Raw genomic sequence first — 21045 nt, forward strand, 5'->3', positions numbered from 1 at the left:
TAGGTCTTTGAGGATGACAACCCCCCCCGAGCCCTCAGGGCAAGGGTTGTAAGTTATGCCCTGAGGGCATATTAGGTTTTTATTGAAAGCATTGTCGTAGAAACTTCAAAAGGGCTCATTTGATTGAAAATTGAAAGAACTAGTGCCTTTTTTAGTAGTTGAAAGTGATTGGAGAGTGACTAACGCCCCTCTCACGCCAACCATTTTACCAAACACATCCAATCAATATTTTGAGATAGCCATTTTGTTTAACGTAGTTGAAAGTTCTGGAAATTAGGTCTTAGAGGATGACAACCACCCTGACTGCCGTTACGGTGTTATTTTTTTTGTCCAACGTGGTATAAAGTTCTGGAAATTACATCTTTGAGGATGAAAACCCTCCCCCCGAGCCCCCAGGGCAAAGGTTGTAAGTTATGCCCTGGGGGCATATAAGGTTTTTATAGATAGTGTTGTCGCAGAAACTTCAAAAAGAGCTCATTCAACTGGAAATTGAAAGGGCTAGTGCCCTTTTTAATAGTCGAAAGTGATTTGAGGGCAACTAGCCCCCCCCCCACACCCATCATTCCCCCAAACACATCCAATCAAAATTTTGAGATAGCCATTTTGTTTAACATAGTTGAAAGTTCTGGAAATTCGGTCTTAGAGGATGACAACCACCTGAACAGTTATTAGGGTAAGGGATGTAATTTATGCCCTTGGGGCATATAAGGTGTTTTTAGAAAGCGTTGTCGTAGAAACTCAAAAAGGGCTTATTCGATTGGAAATCGAAAGGCCTAGTGCCCCTTTTAAGAGTCGAAAGTGATTGGAATGCTTGACATTTTCATAGGCAGTGCAATAGCTCTGCCTAAGTAAAGAACGATGTTGGCACAATGTATTTTGTTTTTTCCATTCCAGGGTCCTTCGTATCGAAGGAGTTGTCGTAGAAACTTCGAAAAGGGCTCATTCGATTGGAAAATGAGATGGCTAGTGCCCTTTTTAATAGCGGAAAGTGATTGGACGGTAACTAGCCTCCCTACGCCCACCATTCCTCCAAACACATCCAATCAAAATCTTGAGATAGCCTTTTTGTTCAGTGTAGTTGATTTCCAGATAGAACATATGTTTCTGAGGAGACACTCCCCCAAAACCCTCAGGGCAAGGGTTTTAAGTTATGCCCTGGGGGCATATAAGAAAGATGTTGGCATAATGTGTTATTTATTTTTTTTCCTTTAGAGCAGGGCACTTCGTATCGAAGAAGTTGTTGTAGAAACTTCGAAAAGGGCTCATTCAATTGGAAATTATAGTGGCATGTGCCCTTTTTAATAGTTGAAAGTGATTGGAAGGCAACTAACACCCCTTCCACACCCGCCATTTGCCGAAAATCATCCAGTCAAAATTTTGAGATATCCATTTTGTTCAGCGTAGTTGATTTCCAGATAGAAATTATATTTTTGAGCAGGACACTCCCCCACAGCCTTCGGTGCAAGCGTTGTAATTTATGCCCTGGGGGCATATAGATTTTTATAGAAGGCGTTGCCGTAGAAACTTCAAAACAGGCTCATTCGATTAGAAATTCAAAGGAATATTGCCCTTTTTAATAGTCGAAAGTGATAGGAGGGCAACTAACCTCCGTCTCACACCTAACTTTCCCCCAAACACAATTCCAATCAAAATGTTGAGATAGCCATTTTATTCAACGTAGTTTTAAGCTCTGGAAATTAGGTCTTTGAGGATGACAACCTCCCCCCTCCCCAAAATCCTCAGGGCAAGGGTTGTAAGTTATGCCCTGGGGACATACTATGTTTTTAGAGAATGCGTTGTCGTAGAAACTTCAAAAGGGCTCATTCGATTGGAAATTGAAATGACTAGTGCCCTTTTTAATAGTCGAAAGTGATTGGAAGGCAACTAACCTCCGTCTCACGCCCACCTTTTCCCCAAACACATCCAATCACAATTTTGAGATAACAATTTTTTTCCATGCATTTTAAAGTTTAGGATATTATACCTTTGAGCAGGATATTCCCCCAACAGTCGTCAGGGCAAGGATTATAAGTTATACCCTGGGGTTATATAAGGTTTTTTTAAAATCTTTGTCTTAGAAACTTGAAAAACGGCTCATTGGATTGGAAATTCAAAGGGCTAGTGCCCTTTTTAAAAGTCGAAAGTGATTTGAGGGCAACTAGCCCCCCTCTAACACCGACCTTTTCTCCAAATACATCCAATCAAAATTTTTAGATAGCCATTTTATTCAACGTAGTTGAAAGTTTTAGAAATTAGGTCTTTAAGGATGACAGCCCCCCCCACAGCCCTCAGGGCAAGGGTTGTAAGTTATTCCCTGGGGGCATATAAGGTTTGTATTGAAAGCGTTGTCATAGAAACTATATAAAAGCTTCATTCAATTGGAAATTGAAAGGGCTAGTGTCTTTTTTAACAGTTGAAAGAGATTGGAGAACGACTAAGGCCCCTCTCACGCCCATCATTTTCCCAAACACATCCAAAAATTTTTTTGAGATATCCATTTTGTTCTGAATATTAGGTCTTTTAGGATGATAACCCCCTCAGAGCTCTCAGTGCAAGGGTTGTCAGTTATGCCCCGGGAGCATATAAGTTTTATATAGAAAATTGTTATAGAAATTTCAAAAAAGGCTCATTTGATTGGAAATTGAAATTGTCCTTTCTAGTAGTCGAAAGTGAGTGAAGAGTAATTAACCCCCTCCCACTCCCACCATTTCCCCAAAAACATTCAATCAAAGTTATAGAGATAGCCATTTTGTTCAACGTAGTTGATAGTTCTGGAAATTATGTTTTAACGATGACAAACCCTCCGGAGCCCCGAGGGCAAAGGTTGTAAGTTATGCCCTGGGGGGTATATAAGGTTTTGATAGATAGAATTGCCGTAAAAACTTCAAAAGATACTCATTTAATTGGAAATTGAGAGGGCTAGTGCCCTTTTTAATAGTCTAAAGTGATTGGAGGGTAACTAACCCCCCTCTAAAGCCCACAATTCCTACGAACACATCCAATCGAAATTTTCAGATAGCCATTTTGTTCAACGTAGTATAAAGTTCTGGAAATTACGTCTTTGAGGATGACAACTCCCCCCGACCCAGCCGTCAGGGCAAGCCTTTCAGCCCTGGGAACATTTAAGGTTTTATAGATAGAGTTGTCGTAAAAACTTCAAAAGAGGCTCATTTAATTGGAAATTGAGATGGCTAGAGCCCTTTTTAATAGTCGAAAGTGATCAGAGGGTAACTAACCCCCCCCCCCCGCTCTCAAGGCCACTATTCCTCCGAACACATCCAATCAAAATTTTCAGATAGCCATTTTGTTCAACGTAGTTGCAAGTTTCGGATATTAGGTCTTTGAGGATGACACCACCCCCCCACCCAGCTCTCAGGGCAAGAGTTGTTAGTTAGCCCTGGGGAAATATAAGTTTTTATTGAAAGTGTTGTCGTAGAAACTTCAAAAGGGCTCATTTGCTTGGAAATTGAAAGGGCTAGAGCTTTTTTAAATAGTTGTGAGTAATTGGAGAGCGACCATTTCACGCCCACCCTTTCCCCAAACACATCCAATCAAAATTTTGAGATAGCCCTTTCGTTTAACGTAATTGAAAGTTCTGGAAATTATTTCTTAGAGGATGACAACCACCCTAAAAGCCCTTAGGGTAAGGGTTGTAATTTATGCCCTGAGGGCAAATAAGGTATTTATTGAAAGCGTTGTCGCATATACTCGAAAACGGCTCATTCGATTGGAAATCGAAAGGCCTAGTGCCCTTGTTAATATTTTAAAGTGATTGGAAGGCTTGACATTTTTATAGTAAAGATTGATGTGGGTATAATGTATTATTTTTTGTTGTTGTTGTTTTTGTTAAGACCAGGGCACTTCGTATCGAAGGAGTTGTCGGAGAAACTTCGGAAAGGGCTCATTCGATTGAAAATAGAAAGGGCTAATGCCCTTTTTAATAGTTAAATGTGATTGGAAGGAAAGCAGTCCCCCTCTCACGCCCACCCTACTATTTGCCCATTATGTTTAAAAACTAAATTTTGCCTTAAGATCAAGTCAAATTGCACTGTGTTAATGCTAATTCCCAATAAGGCATCTCAGCAGTATCCCAAGAACGACTGAGGGTATTATGTTCAAACATTCTGGGCTACTTCTGATCTTAAAATTTAAGCAAATCAATATAGCGTAAGTGTATCCAAGCCATCAAAGTAAGTAAACAGATTTTTTTTGCCAATGGTATCAAGTTTTCCATTTCAGGTCAACTAGAGGAGGTATGAAACAAAATTAAACACTACTGTTTGTGTCCAGATTTTTTAAAGAGTGTATGTTGTTAAAAATTGCTGAAAATTTTTGTCAAATAGCAGGCCAAACTATAAAGTCTTAAAAACGAGAAGATTTAAAGTATTATTTTCTTTTTTCCCTGAAAAGACTATCTCAATATAAAACGAACACAAATTAATTAAAAAAACTTTTTCCACAAAATAAGTTTTTCAAAGAAAAGAAAGAACCCCCTTAAACCAAAAATGAGCAAAAATAAAATCAAATAATCTACCAAACGTGAAACTACCACAAATCAGCATCGAGAAATAATGAAACCCAAAATGAACAGAAATTACAATAAATAACCGAGTCAAACTCAAAACGAGCAGAAAATAACATAAGTTGGGCTCAAAACCCAAGGCCATAGCATATTTTGCACTTTACTGAAAAAAATACGAGTGAATGTGCATTGTCAGTTTAATATACATATACTGATTATTTAGTAGTCAAAATGTTAATATTATTTGATTTATTAGAGTTATAAAAGTAAAAACATTTATTTTTTTTTTCAGTAAAGTGCAATTTTTGTTCTGGCCTTGGGAAGGCATAGGGGTTTTGAGCCCAACTTATGTTAATTTCTGCTCGTTTTGAGTTTGACTCTGTTATTTATTGTAATTTCTGTTCGTTTTGGGTTTCATTTATTTATCGATGCTGATTTGTGGTAGTTTCACGCTTGGTAGATTATATGATTTTATTTTTGCTCATTTTTTGTTTGATGGAGTTCTTTACTTTTCTTTGAAATACTTATTTTGTGGAATTTTTTTAAATTAATCTTTTAAAGCATCAGCATGATTTATTGAAGAGCACCAAATATTTTCCGACTTCACAATTTTGACTTCTTCTCCGCCGTAAATTCATAATTACAACCACCTTCTTTAACATGAATCACACACTTGATTTTACATTACAGAAGCGTAAAATATTGAAAGTTAGCGTTTTATATATTTTCTTCATCCTTTACATAAAGCGTGTCCAATTATAATAGTACCGCTTTAGTAAAACTAATTTCTAAAAAAAGTGATTTGATATCCAGTAGCTAGGATATTAGACGGTGGATAGATGTTAGAGACAGGTTTTCATATTTCATAGATTTTTTTTTTTTTGGGGGGGGGCCTACAGAACTAAAACTCGATCAAAGAGTTCGACTAAAACTTCAGGAAGTGTAAAAAACTGGAACCAATCCATGTCACCTCGAAATACCTCAGGTATCACTGCAAGTGTTCAACATAGCACTGATATCTGTGGAGAGGCCATTGCGAGGCATTATTAGATGAAGAACAGCAAAGATGAAAAAACGTTTTCTTGAATCCAGCAAAGATGGAAAGATTGTGTGCTGCTCGCTGTACCCCTTTTTTAATTATTTGGTATTTTACAAGGATTGACAAAAAGAAAGCATAAAGAAGAACTATCAAATATGATAGTTCCACTATCATATTTGAGTCGTCTTGCATTATTAGTAAAATCAATAGGATCAGACTATGAATTTTTTATGTTGCCCATGGAGACATGCTCCAACTTCAGTGTAAACAGAGTTTGCAGAAAAAACCGCAATGCACCCACTAAAGCTTAGATATAGATAAGGAAACAAAATGCGTGTTATATATGCAAGCCTAAACAAATAAACAAATTAAAATGTTATCAGAGCAACTGTCAGAAAGAATTTCCAGTGACATGACAACTAAAAGCATATCTCATTTTCATGCTAAAGGGATATATGTTTTTTTTTGTACAAAAATTCACAGCACAAACAAATTATTACACTCGCTAAAAAGAACAAAGAACCTTTGTCTCAAACGGGTCTTTAGAAGAAAACACTTTGCGTGCTTTCCACCAAATCCCTTCCCTCTTTTTTTACTTACCGCTATTGGGACCTTTCGTCTTCAGCCTTCATTTGAAGTTGTTCTGTTTCCTTCATTGTTTTTTTTTTCTGTTTTTGTTCTCAGTGAGAGTTTCTGAGAATCATGTAACGTGACAGTTTCAGTGACAATTTCGGAGAAGTCATATTTTTAATATTTTTTTTTTCAACGATATGATTATTTTGATGTTCGTACGGCAGAAAAATGTGAAATATGGTCCTGTATTTCCTAGGGAGAATTTCTTTACTACTCTAGTGCTGTAACTGAAACTGTAGATATTGTTGTTTTTCAGTGACTATCGTTGCCATAGAGTTGGATGATCTCAAATTTTAAATCTGAAGGTTAGTCTTACAGCTGTACTTATGACTCTGTGTACTCTTATGACTGTACTGTAACGAACACAATAGAATATTGTTACTGCAAGCACACACCTTTCAGAATAGCCATGGTTCTAAGGTGGTTTTGCAAAAATATCACAAACAATTTATTCTAACTACGCTGATTTTATGTTTAGTGAAGGAAAGTAATTACATTTAATGTATTCATAGAAACTAGAGGTTTAATTTAAGGCTCTTTTGTAGTTTTTAATCATTGACTATATCTATGGTGATTTGGCCGTATTTTGGCCATATATTTGAATTTGGTTCTGAAGTGCAAATCAGAAAACGATGAACCCAGAATTAGCATTAGAATTAGCATCCTGCAAGCTTTTTGCGACCACAATGGTTCATTCAAACAGATGGCACGATTGGCTGAAACAAGCAGGCAAAGACAAATCTGTAATACATGCTTCTCAAAGAAAAATGCAAACTGCCGTTAATTTTTGGATAGAAGACTTAAAACTCTGACTTCGGGATTATCACACATGCTACATTTGGTGACGTTATTTTCATCAAGATCGTACTCCTTGCTACTGAGTTTCCCCCATTTTCTGAAAGTCTGTGAGTTTTATCGTGTGACTCATATATTATAGGCAACTTCAAACTTTTGAATATAATTGATTTAAAAACTTTCACTACAAAATAACTTTTTTAAAGAAAAGTAAAGAGCTCCATTAAAACAAAAATGAGCAGAAATAAAGTAAAGTAATCTTCTAAGAGTGAAAATACCACAAATCACCATAAATAAGTAATTATTTATTATTATTTTAATAATAATATTTTAAACTCGTTTTGGGTTTAAATTGAAACCCAAAACGAAAAAAACTACAATAAATAACTGAGTCCAACTGAAAACGAGCAGAAATTAACGCGAGCAGGGCTGATATCCACCATGCATTCTCAAGATCAGAACATTATTTGCATTTTTACTGAAAACGAAATACGTAATAAATGTTTTCACTATTTTAGCTTTAATAAATAAAAAATTGTCAAAGCTTTAAGGACTAGATATGATTATATGTAAATTAAACTGTTCAATCCACATTTATTTGTTTTATTTAAGTAAAGTTTATGTTCTGGTCTTCAGAGGGCGTGGGGGTGTCAGCTCTACTTATGTTAATTTCTGCTCGTTTTCAGTTTGTTTCTGTTATTTAGTGTAAGTTCTGTTTGTTTTGGGTTCAATTAATTTATTGGTGGCGATTTGTGGTAGTTTTACGCTTGGAAGATTATTTGATTTTATTTCTGCTCATTCTTGGTTTAGTGGACTCTTTGATTTTCTTTCAATAGCATATATTGTTCGAAAAGTTTTTTAAATTAATTTCTGTTCGTTTTTTATTGACTTAGTCTTTTTTATGAAAAAATAAAAGATATTTTTAATCTTTTCGATTTTTTTTCTATAAGAATCCATAATTAAGCTTGCTATTTGTATGTTGGAGAAATTTTTTAAACAATTTTCAACAACATGCACCCTTTTGAAAATCTCAACACAAACAGCATTGTTCAGTTTAGTTTTATATACCTTCTCAAATTGACCTGAAAAATAAAGCTTAATGCAATTCCCAAAAAATTGTATTTTTGCTCTTTGAAGCCCTGGATACACTTACATTCTTTTGATTCTGTTAAATTGTAAGAGCAGAAGTAAAAATAATAGTCGTAGCCCTGAAAGTTTCAACTTAATATCCTCACTCGTTTTTGAGATATTACTAAGATGTGCTATTGACAACCATCATACATACAATGCCTTTTGATTTAGTTTTAAAGAAAGGTTTAGTTCCAAAGCATAATGGGTAAATTGCATAGCTGTGTTGGGTTGACATATTCAGTATCCCTAAAGACTCATCTACTAGACCGTTCAAGTATGCTGAACAAAATGGCTATCTCAAAATTTGGTTGGATATGTTTGAAAATTTAAGTGGCCCGGGAAGAGGGCTGCTTACTCCCTAATCACTTTCGATTCTTAAAAAGGGCACTAAAACTTTTCATTTCCAGTCGTATTAGCTCCTTTAAAAGTTTTTATATTGTTCCTACCGATGATAGCTTTTCGTTGTCTATGATTTTGTTTATATGCCCTTTTGAAAGCATCCTTTCATATAGTTTTTTTTTCGTTTAATTAAAACTTCCTCTAAACGTTCTCTAAAAGCTTCACCTTAATACCGTTAGCGTCATTAGTTACAGAAATTTTAGTTGTAGAATTAATAGCATACACATAGTACCTTCTGACTAGGTCAAAACAATCTATCCTGAAAGGCTCAAATTTATAATGTGATCCGTTTTTTATATATTACTATGCCAGTTGTAGTAGCAGTAGAACATTAGTAGCAGCATGCACATAGCACCTTTTGTTTTCTTCAACAGACACTAAAAAGTTTCAACTTAATAGCATAAACTGTTCCTGAAACATTGATGATACGACCTCTTGACCACCTGTATGCGCATAGTGCGTTTCGATTTAGTTCAATACTGTTTCAATATTCCCCAAATTTTTCGCCTTAATGCCCTTAGCCTTAATAGCAGTAGCAGCAGCAGTAGTAGCAGTAGAATTAATAGTAGTAGGGTTAGCTTCAGTAGCTGTAGTAATAGTAGTAACAGCAGAAGTAGCAGTAGTGCTAGTACTAGTAATAGTAGTAATAGCACTGGTACCCGTAACAACAGTAATATTAACGTATTGCCTTTTGGTCAGTTGAACATCCCATCGTCATGTCCTTAAAGTTTCAGCTTACAATTAGCCGTTGATATGCCATTACCGATATACCCTTTGAAAAACCTGTTTATTCATATACTCTTGGAAATTTTCATATTAATGCTCTTAGCCTTTAAAGAATTTGCACTAGAAGTACTAGTTATAGTACTAGTAGCAGAAACAGTTGTAGCAGCAGTATTAATAGCAGTAGTAGCATGTACATTTTGCAGTTGAACATCTCCCTCATGATACCTCGGAAGATTCATCTTGATACGAAAAGACATTCAAAGGAGATTAATGATTAGTCCTTTGACGTCCTTTTCATCTTAATACTCTTAGCCTTACAAATAATTGAAATTGAAGCAATAATTGGAGTTGTTTGTTAGCAGTAATAGTAGTATTAGTTGCAGTAAAAGCAAGAGTAGCGGTAGTATTAGTAGTTGCTTGCACAGACTACCTTTTGGTTAATTGATCTTCCCCTTTACCCATTGTCTGAAAGTTGCATTTTATTACCCAAATTCATTCTTAAGATACACCCTTTTGACAATCTGCATACATATAGTTTCTTTTGATTTATTTCAATTTTACCCTCAATATTCTGTCAAATGTTCACCTTTATACACTTAGCCTTAATGGTAATAGCATCATAGTAGAAGTGGTAGTAGTAGGAGCACTAGTAACAGTAATAGTGTTTTATTAGAAGTAGTACTAATAGTTCTAGAAACAGTCTTGATAGTAGTAGGGTTGTATATATGCAAAGTATAATCATCTACTGAACAAGTACTGACAAAACCTATCCTCTCCACACAAAAAAGTAACCCTTTGTTACACAATTTACACAGACCCTTAGGTTATTTTTAAGGCCCTTAGTTACACAATTCATTACAAATTTCCGGGTAACTCGTCGCCTGAATCACGCTCTATTGGCTGGGGTGATTGGCTGGAATTATTTATTGGCTGGGAGCAAAGTACTTTGGCTCGGAGCAATTAAGTAGTACAACATTTGCGTCTAGAGGCGCTGAGGTACGCGGGGTCAATTTTGGAGTGTTTTGTCAGTACTTGTTCAGTAGATGATTATACTTTGGTATATATGCAACCTTTTCGTCAGTTGAGCATCCTCCACATGGTACCCCGGAAGTTTCATCTTGATACGGTACGCCGATCCAAAAATATTGTCGATATGCCGTTTTAACAATCAGTAGGCACATAGTAGGTTTGGATTTAGTTCAAATTTCCCCTCAACATTTCCTTTGAGTGGTAGTAGTAGCGTTAAAATATTGCCTTTTTGGTCAAATGACCATCTCCCTTTTAATTTTCTGAAAGTTTCTAATTTATATACTCTACTTATATACTCTAATATATACTATATTTATATGTTCATTCCTGAGTCCTGAGCCCTTTTGACAAACCGTATGGACATAACGTGTTTATATTTAGTTCAACACTCCCCTCAGCTTACTGTGAAAGGTTTACCTGAATGCCATTTATCATTTTGGAAAGTAATGGTCAAACATGCCCACCTTTCTCAATAAAAGAAAGACGGGAGGCTGGGAAGCAGAAGAAACGCAAATAGCAGTTTTTTCTGTCTTAGTCGACAAAAAGTCAGTCAGATTGTCTGCAAGTACCATCGGTGTCCCTAGAGGAACGCTACAAGATTATGTAAACAATAGATCAATTACCTAACTTCCAGCTCTTGCCCTGAGGGCTGTTTGGGGAGGGGCATCCTCAAAGATATAGCTACTGGACCTTTATGCTGAAAAAAAAAAAAATAACAGTCTTGAAATTTTGACTGGATGGGTTTGGGAACTGACTGGCGTGAGGGGGCTGATTTCCCTCCATTCACTTTTGACTCTTAAAAAAATAGTAGATCTTTCAGTTTCAATAAAAACCTTATATGCCTCGGTAAAATACTTACAACCATTGACCCCGGGATCCGGGGGGTTGTTTCAACCCTAGAAGCATTGTGATATGATCTTTGGACTATTTTGAACAAAATGGCTATATCAAGATTTCGAACGGATGCATTTGCGGAAAAGAAGGCGTAAGGGGCCTTCTTGCCCTTCTATAGATTATGACTTCAAAAAGAGAAATAAAGCTTCAAACTTCAAATCAAATGAGCTTCCTCCAAAGTTTATGTGACCACCCATTCCATGAAAACCTTATATGCCACCAGGGCATAATTTACAGCCTTTTCCTAACGTTTAGGGGGTTTGTGGCAACCCCGGAGGCGTTTTTATATGACTTCAGACTATTTTAAACAAAATGGTTACCTCTAAATTTCAATCGGATGCATTTGGCGATAAGAGGGCATGGAGGAGGACTAGTTGCACTCCGATCACTTTTTACCCTTAAAAGGGCACTAGAACTTCTAATTTCCAACCGAATGATCTTCCTCTGAAGTTTATCCGACCAGACCTTCCATAAAAACCTTGTATGATCAGTAAAAACCTTGTATGACCATACAAACCAGTGGGCAACTAGTATAAATTATTGCCCTTGTTCTGAAGGCTCTTGGGCGGTGGGGTCGGATCCCCAAAGAAGTAATTACTGGACATTTCATTTATGCTGACCAAAATGGCTATCTCAAAATTTTTATAAGATGTGCTTTGAGAAAAGAAGAGTACGGGAGGGGGGGGGAGGCTGGTTACCCTCCAGTCACAATTGACTCTTAAAAACGGCAATAGAACTATTTAATTCCAATCGAATGAGCTCCTTTTGAAGTATCTACGACAGCTCCTTCTATACAGAGGGCCTTGGTCATAAAATTATAGTAAATAAATAATACATTGTACCCACATCGCTTTTTACTTAGGCAGCACTATTGCGCTGCCAACGGTATTATTTTTTACATATTTGGAGTCAACATAAAACTGAGATGTTTTCAATTTATATGCTGCAGAAATGAAACAGCAACAGAATTAATAATAATAACAATAATAATAGTAATTTATTTTTAAGCCACTTTTAAAGAAAACAAGCGAAGCAAATGACACTAAAAAGAAAGGAAAACCAATACAGAGTCACATAGATAACTTAAACCTTTTTCTCAGAGAAAAGCATACGACAAATATCACGGTAAGGGCCTAGGGAAACACAGGGATCAAACAGTTCGTGGTAACGAACAGTAAGTAAGGAACGACCCGGCTCAATAGTAACCGGAACTCTAAAAAAGGAATTTTGATACCAATAGATATATCGGAAGAATCGGCATATTAAGCTGATTTCAAATATGTAAGTTTCATTACGTTTAGTCTTACCCATCAAAGGTTTTTAGTCTGAAAAAAATTGCCTGAGTCTTGAAAACAGAGAAAAACATCCCTTAAAAGTTATAGAATCTTAATGAAAATCATACCATCAGATTCAGCGTATCAGAGACCCTACTGCAGATGTTTCAAGCTTCTATCTGCAAAAGTTTGGAGTTGTTCATTTTATTGCCAGAAGAAAGATCACGGATGTGTGTTAATTTGTTTGTTTTTCTCCCCAGGGGTGATCGTGTCGACCCAGTGGTCATAGATATCGGGAGAGGGATCATTCGAACGTAAATTAAAAGTTCTAGTGCACTTTTTAACTGGCCAAAATGATTGGAGGGCAACTAGGCCCCCCTCCCACACTCATTTTCGCAAAATCTTCCGGTCAAAGTTTTGAGATAGTTATTTTGTTCCGCATAGTTGAAAGGTTGAACAACTATACCTTCGGAGATAATCATGAACCCTCCCCCCAGCCCCTGGACTATGGTCTTTAAGTATCAAAATTTGCCCACTGTATACGTATAGTATTTGTTATTGGGAAATATGCATATATTATTCGGATGAGGGGGGAGGGTGAATTTTCTGCTGGTGGGATTTTGCACGAGGATAATTCTCCATAGGAAGGGAAGTTTCTGTGGGGTGAATTTTTCAGGGGAAATTTTACTCTGGGGGAAATTTGCCAGAATTCCTATACGAAATTTTTCTTATGTCTTGCTTTCTCTTTGTCGACTCAGTTTTACGGTTGGAGATACTAAGGGTAATTTTCTGGGGTAAATTTTCACCAGGATTAAATTTTCTAGAGAATATATTCGTGGAGAGGAGTAATTTTTCCTTGGAAGTTTAGCCAGATTTCCTGGCATTATTTAAAAAACGATCAGAAATAAAAGAAAAACAAGTTTTTTGAAGTAAAAGCCAGTAGCAACCTTAAGACTTAAAACGAACAGAAATTATTATGTATATGATGGAGTTGCTCCTCCTCAACACCTCTCTCTTTACGGTAAAGTTTGAATTTTGTCCCAATTCTTTAAGAGTAACTCCTGAAACACTTTACTCATTTAATTAGAACAATAAGAAGTTTTTTTTAAAAGTACTAAAAAACTTTAGCGTAAAGAGGGAGATGCTGAGGAGGGGCAACTCTCTTCACATACGTAATAATATCTCTTCGTTTTTATTTTTAATGTTGCTCCTTACTTTTAATTGAAAAAAAATTGTTTTTTATTTAATGTCTTTTCAAGTTAAAACTAAGCAGCTCAAACCATTGAATAATGTCGGTAGCACTATGCTTCTCAATAGTCCATCTGTTACGATATGAAGTGGCAAGGTACAGCAAATATTTGCAAATATTTGCAAATATTTGCAAACCAATTAGGATCTGGTGCGAATATTTCTTATTCAATAACGAATATATACCACTGAAAACACGACCGAATGGTTAAATTTTAGGTGAAATTCGTTGTGAATATTTTTCATGGCTAGGAACAGTTTTCACACATCCAATCTTCATGTTTTCTTTAAAATCCTTCAGAGCCTGGAGTCGCAAAAAAGGAATGCAGAACAAATATTAATCCTTGACCAATGTAAGCTGGCAACATTACGAATTACTGAGGAACCATAGAACGAATTATGAGCTATTGATTTGGGACTGAAAACTAATTATTCGCATTTATCACCATTCAAAGAAATACCGGTATCCCGAAACTTCATAAAAATACGTTGGACAGGTAATGCCAAAATAGATGCGGTCCAGCTTAAAACTAGCAGGACGTCAGCATACGCAATATAAGGCACATCAGATGAATTAAAAAAATACGCAGACCTGATTCCTGATAACACACTATGAATGCAAGCATTAAATAGATAAGGTGATAGCTTCATCCTTTCAAACTTCAGATTAAACTGGTATATTCACGTAAAACTTTGTGTGCGATTTCAAACGAAAAAACAAATTACTATACCAAAATTTACGTACGTACATGTCTGACGGATGGGTTTACTCTGAAGTCTGAGTAGGACTGTCACACTCTTTTATGGCAAATACTGTCGAAGGCTTTAAACAAATCCAAAGCCCCAATAAGTTATTCATAACCTTTAAACTGGACATCATAACGAATTTAAACTAAATCTTTATGTGCATATTGGCACCCAATACCAGGTTGAAACCCAAATGGGTTTGAGTCTATCGCAGTTCGTTCAATTATAAATGGGAGATGAACATATTCAAAAATCTTGCTAATATTACATGTCACAATGATATGCTTGTATGAACTGCAATCAAGAGGGTCTTTTCATAAGCAGCGCAATAGCGCTGCCTAAGTAAAGAACGATGTAGGCACAATGTATTATTTATTTTTTGGTTTAGACCAGGGCACTTCGTATCGAAGGAGTTGTCGTAGAAACTTCTAAAAGGGCTCATTCGATTGGACATTGGAATCGCTAGTGCCCTTTTAATTGTCAAAAGTGATTGTAAGGCAATTAACACCCCTTCCACGCCAGTTATTTCCCCCAATACATCCAATCAAAATTTGTTAGATAGCCATTTTGTTCAACGTAGTTGATTTCCAGATGTAAATTATGTTTTTGAGGAGGACAATCCCCCACAGCCCTCAGGGCAAGGGTTTTAAGTAATGCCCCGTGGGGCTCATAAGGCTTTTTATAGAAGGCTTTGTCGTAGAAACTTCAAAAAGGGCTCATTCGATTGGAAATACAAAGGGCTAGTGCCCTTTTCAAAAGTCGAAAGTGATTGGAGGGCAACTAACACCTCTCTCACGCCCACCTCTTCCCCAAACACATCCAATCAAAATTTTGAGAAAGCCATTTTGTTCAAGGGAGTTGAAAGTTCTGGAAATTAGGTCTTTGAGGATGACAACCCCTTCCCCTTACAGGCCTCAGGGCAAGGGTTGTAAGTTAGGGCCTTAACCATACAAATTTATGGCCATTTTATAGAAAGCCTTGTCGTAGAAATTTTAAAATGGGCTCATTCGATTGGAAATTGAAATGGCCAGTGCCCTTTTTAATAGTCGAAGGTGATTGGAAGGCAACTAACACCCCTTCCTTGCCCGCCATTTATCCAAACACATCCAATCAAAATTTTGAGATAACTATTTTGTTAAACGTAGTTAAAAGTTCCAGAAATTATATCTTTGAGCAGGACACTCCCCCCCGCCACAGTCTTCAGGGGAAGGGTTATACGTTAGGCCTTCGGGACATATAAAGTTTTTATTGAAAGCTTTGTCATAGAAACTTGAAAAAGGGCTCACTCGATTGGAAATTCAAATGGTTAGTGTTCTTCTTAATAGTCCAGTGATTGGAGGGCAACACCCCCCCCCGCCCTCACGCCCACCTTTCCCCCAAACACATCGAATAAAAATGTTTAGATAGCCATTTTGCGCAACACATCCAATCAAAATTTTGAGATAACTATTTTGTTAAACGTAGTTAAAAGTTCCAGAAATTATATCTTTGAGCAGGACACTCCCCCCCCGCCACAGTCTTCAGGGGAAGGGTTATACGTTAGGCCTTCGGGACATATAAAGTTTTTATTGAAAGCTTTGTCGTTGAAACTTGAAAAAAGGCTCACTCGATTGGAAATTCAAATGGTTAGTGTTCTTCTTAATAGTCCAGTGATTGGAGGGCAACACCCCCCCCCCCCTCCCTCACGCCTACCTTTCCCCCAAACACATCGAATAAAAATGTTTAGATAGCCATTTTGCGCAACGTAGTTGAAGGTTTTTAAAATTAAGCCTTTAAGGATGACAACCCCCCCCCATAGCCCTAAGGGCAAGGGTTGTAAATTATGCCATGGGGACATATAAGGGTTTTTTTTTATAGAAAGTATTGTCGTAGAAACTTCAAAAAGGGCTGAAGATTCAAATTCGACTGAAGATTGAAATCGCTAGTGCCCTTTTTAATAGTCGAAAATGATTGGAGGGCAACAAATCCCCTCTTACGCTCAACATTTCCGCAAAAAAATACAATCAAAATTTTTAGATAGTCATATTTTTAAAGTAGTTGAAAGTTCTGAAAATTATATCTTTAAGGATGGCAACCCCCCCCCCCCCCCACACACAGCCGTCAGGGCACGGATTGTCAGTTATGCCCTGGGGGCATATAAAGTTTTTATAACAACCCATGTTGTAGAAACTTCAAAAAGGCTCTTTAGAGTGGAAATTGAAAAGGCTAGTGCCCTTTTTAATAGTCAAAAGTGATTGGAGGATAACTAACACCCCTCTCACACCCACCATTTCCCCAAACACATCCAATCAAAATTTTGAGATAGCCATTTTGTTCGACTTAGTTAAAAAGTCTGGAATTTATATTTTTGAAGATGACACTCCCTCCACAGCCCCCAGGGCAAGGGTTGTATGTTATGCCCTGGGACATCTAAGGCTTTTTGTATAGAAAGCGTTGTCGTAGAAACTTCAATAAGGAATCATTTGATTGGAAATTGAAACTGCTAGTGCCCTTTTTAATAGTATAAAGTGATTGGAGGGCAAGTAACCTCCCTTTCACGCCCACCATTTTCCCAAATACCAATCAATACTTTGAGATGGCTATTTTGTTCAACGTAGTTGGAAGTTCCAGAAATTATGTCTTTGAAGATGACAACCCCCTCACAGCCCTCAGGGCAAGGGTTGTAAGTCATATCCCTGGGACATATAAGGTTTTCATAGAAAGCTTTGTCGTAGAAACTTCAAAAATTGAAAGGACTAGTGCCCTTTTTAATAGTCGGAAGTGATTGGAGGGCAACTAACCTATCACGCCCACCATTCCCACAAAAAATTCAATAAAATTTTGGGATAGCCATTTTGTGTAACGTAGTTAAAAGTTCTGGAAATTATGTATTTGAAGAGGAAAACCCCCCAGAGCCCCCAGGGCAAAGGGTGTAAATTATGCCCTGGAATCATATAAGATTTTTATATGATAGCGTGGTCGTAGGAACTTCAAAAGGGGCTCATTCAATTAGAAATTGAGAGAGCTAGTGCCTTTTTTAATAGTCAAGGGTGATTTGACGGTAATTAAACCCCCTCTCAAGCCCACCTTTTTTGCCAAACAAGACCCATCAAAATTTTGAGATAGCCATTTTGTTCAACGTAGTTCAAAGTTTTGAAAATTAGGTCTTTGAGGATGACAAAACCCCCTCCCCTACACCCCTCAGGACAAGGGTTCTAAGTTAGGCTCTGGGGGCATATAAGGTTTTTATAGAAAGCATTGTCGTAAAAACTTCCAAAAAGGGCTCATTCGAATGGAAATTGGAATGGCTAGTGCCCTTTTTAATAGTCGAAAGTGATTGGAAGGCAATTAACACCTCTTCGAAGCCCACCATTTCCCCAAACACATTCAATCAAAATTTTAAGACAGCCACTTTGTTCAACGCAGTTGAAACGTCTGGATATTAAGTCTTTGAGCAGTAAACTCCCCCCAGAGTCTTCAGGGCAAGGGTTATAAGCTATGCCCTGGGGGCACATAAGGTTTTTTATTTAAAGCTTTGTCGTAGAAATTTGAAAAAAGGCTTACTCGAATGGAGATTCAAGGGGCTAGTACCCTTTTTAATAGTTGAAAGTGATTGGAGAGCAACTAACCCCCCTCTCATACCCACCTTTCCCCAAACATTTCCAATCAAAATTTTTAGACAGCCGTTTTGTTCAACGTAGTTGAAAGTTTTGAAAATTAGGTGTTTGAGGATGACAACCCACACCATAGCCGTCAGGGAAAGGTTTGTAAGTTATGCCCTGGGGGCATATAAGGTTGTAATAGAGAGCGTTTTCGTATAAACTTCAAACAGGGCTCATTTTATTTGAAATTGAAATGGCTACTGCCCTTTTAATAGTTGAAAATGATTGGAGGGCAACTAACCCCCTCTCACGCTCACCATTTCCCCACACACATAAAATCAAAGTTTTGAGATAGTCATTTTGTTCAACGTAGTTGAAATTTTTGGAAATTATGTATTTGAGGATGACAATCCCGACAGTTCTCAGGATAAGGGTTGTAAGTTATACCCCGATTGGCATACAAGGTTTTAATTATAAAAAGTGATGTTGTAGAAACTTCAAAAAGGGCTCATTCGATTGGAGATTGAAAGGGATAGAGTTTTTTTAATAGTCGAAAATGATTGAAGGGGAACTAAAATCTCTCTCACACCCCCCCCCAGTTTCCCAAACACATCCCATCAAAATTTTGAGATAGCCATTTTGTTCAACGTACTTGAAAGTTCCGGAAATTAAGTCCTTGAGGGTGATAACCCCCACAGAGCCCTCAGAGCAAGGGTTTTAAGTTGTATGCCCAGGGGGCATGTATGGTTTTTATGGAAAGTTTTGTCGTAGAAATTTCAAAAAGGAATCATTTGATTGGAAATTGAAATGGCTAGTGTCCTTTTTAATAGTCGAAAGTGAATGGAGAGCAACTATCCCCCCTCTCACGCCCACCATTTCCCCAAACACAATCAATCAAAGTTTTGAGATAGCCATTTTGTTCAACGTAGTTGAAACCTAATCAGGTTAACTTTCGTTAACTTGGTTGATTAGGTAAGTATAGTTGCAACATTTAAAAATTTTTAAATGTTTTCATTTTTATAACTTTAAGAAATCAAAAATCAATTAAGATTTTAAGGAATAAATATCAGCATATGCATATTAAACTAATAATGAAGACTATTTTCAATAAATTCATTTGAATTTTTCTCAGTAAAGTACAAATTATATTCGGGCTATTAGAAAGCTTGGGGCTTAGATTCCTACTCATATTAATTTCTGCCCGTTTTGAGTTTGAATCTTATTTATTTTAATTTCTGTTTGTTTTGGATTTCATCTATTTATTGACACTGATTTGTGGTATTTGTATTCTTGGTATATTATTTGATTCTATTTTCGTTCATTTTGGTTTAATGGAGTTCTTCACTTTTTCTTAAAAACTTATTTTGTTGAAAAAGATTTTTTAATTATTCCAAGTTAAACAGTAGAAGTTACCGTACCGCAAAGGGAGGAATCAGGCATTATTGCCGAACATAAACAGAACTGGAAAAGTAACAGGAGGCGAGTGACTAGTGCCGGCCAATCACAACGTAAATGATGAGCGGTATCCCATCAAGATCACTCGATTTAGACTTAATTTTAAGCATACAATTAACAATACTTCTAGTTGATACAGGAATAACATATGGTTGCAAACCTTAGGTGGCAAAAATTTAGAAACTAAACCCTGAAAATGATAATGATCACTAAACCCACTCTTACAAAAAATATTTTTTAATGCTTAAGCCAATACGAATCTTGGATAATATTACTGGTTTCTAATGAATCAGATTTAGACGGATTAACGACAGAAGGGTAAACATCCGTGAATTTTACCACACCAAGACACATTTTTGCGTTTACCATGGAAACAGATGCATTGCGTGAACACACCTCCCGTTTTGCTGATATTATGATTAGCCAGTTCTTATACCGTCACCAAGGTTGCGGTACAAGAATGGCCACTCGTTTAGAAATCTCAACTCTGCAGCACTCGATCAGACTCGATATCAGTCAAACAACGGAAAGGACAGGTGAAATACGTTTATTGGCGTCTTTGGAAGGAAAAAGAACGACCTGTAGCCTTTGCCCAGCGTGCATTCGTCGAATGACTACCAATTTTTGCAACCACTGCAAAAAGCCGTTCTGCAGTGAACACCATATGAGGTCAAGCAGACAATTTGATTCCAAGAAATCAATCTTTTGTGCTGTTTAACACATTATTCGGGGAGCTGTTTTCGATACTCCTCACTTGCTTTTAAAATATACTTAAATGATGAGCATTAGAACTCAATATTTCTTCAAGTAGTAATTTTTACCAAAGCTTATCATCTACGTAACTTTTTGGTACGCTTACCTTTCTAGGATTAATGAATTCCTTCCATTTTACTGCACTTTTAGGGAACTCAACCCCAATATAACGAACCAAGTGCAGATACCGCTCAAAATCCACTTTTGTCTTACTTTTTATATCAAACGCTTGGCATCGTAAGGGCTGCCCACATGCAATCCAGATGCAAAGCCAGAGTTTAGCACGACTCTTGACGGTTTTAAGACCGGGGTCTTAAGTACATTCGGTTTGGAATGTACTCTACTAAGGAAAGCTAATAAACATTCACTTGCACTCTGACTTGTGGCAAAAAACACTCATGCATAGTGAATCAAACGGGACATTGACGTAAGACAACAGAGCTGTTTGGGCAGAAATATAGAAAGGCCAATTGGCTTTACTCCACTCAAACTACATATACCATTTTATTAGTAGCAGCACTAGGATCATTAGATGGATCAGCGATTAATATCGTAGTAAGAGAGAGAGGAAGGTGTAAAAATCACGTTTGTCTTCGTCAACATGAATGACAGAACAGGGAACCTCGAAGGTGCAAATACAATGGTCAATATTGGTCGCATTATCACTTTTATGAATATAATCGTAATTAAGAGCCTTAAGTGCTATGCGGTAACGAATTGGCGACAAATCTAAGACTAAGTTGACACGAGTAGAGGAGCTATGAACAACACAATTTAAGTCACCTATCACTACCTACTGATATTCGTGCTTTTCAAAAT

The 21045-nt window shown here is 36.9% G+C and overlaps 1 protein-coding gene across 1 annotated transcript in view; it reads right to left on the minus strand.

The window, feature by feature from the left end:
- LOC148948579 (glycine receptor subunit alpha-4-like) overlaps positions 1-21045 on the minus strand; it is a 231573-nt gene that overhangs the window by 121209 nt on the left and 89319 nt on the right. The gene's annotated exons all lie outside the window — the stretch shown is intronic.

This window comes from Artemia sp. Qi Xiang Cuo, chromosome 9 (genome assembly GCF_049724085.1).
Source record: "Artemia sp. Qi Xiang Cuo chromosome 9, ASM4972408v1, whole genome shotgun sequence".
Lineage (NCBI taxonomy): Eukaryota > Metazoa > Arthropoda > Branchiopoda > Anostraca > Artemiidae > Artemia > Artemia sp. Qi Xiang Cuo.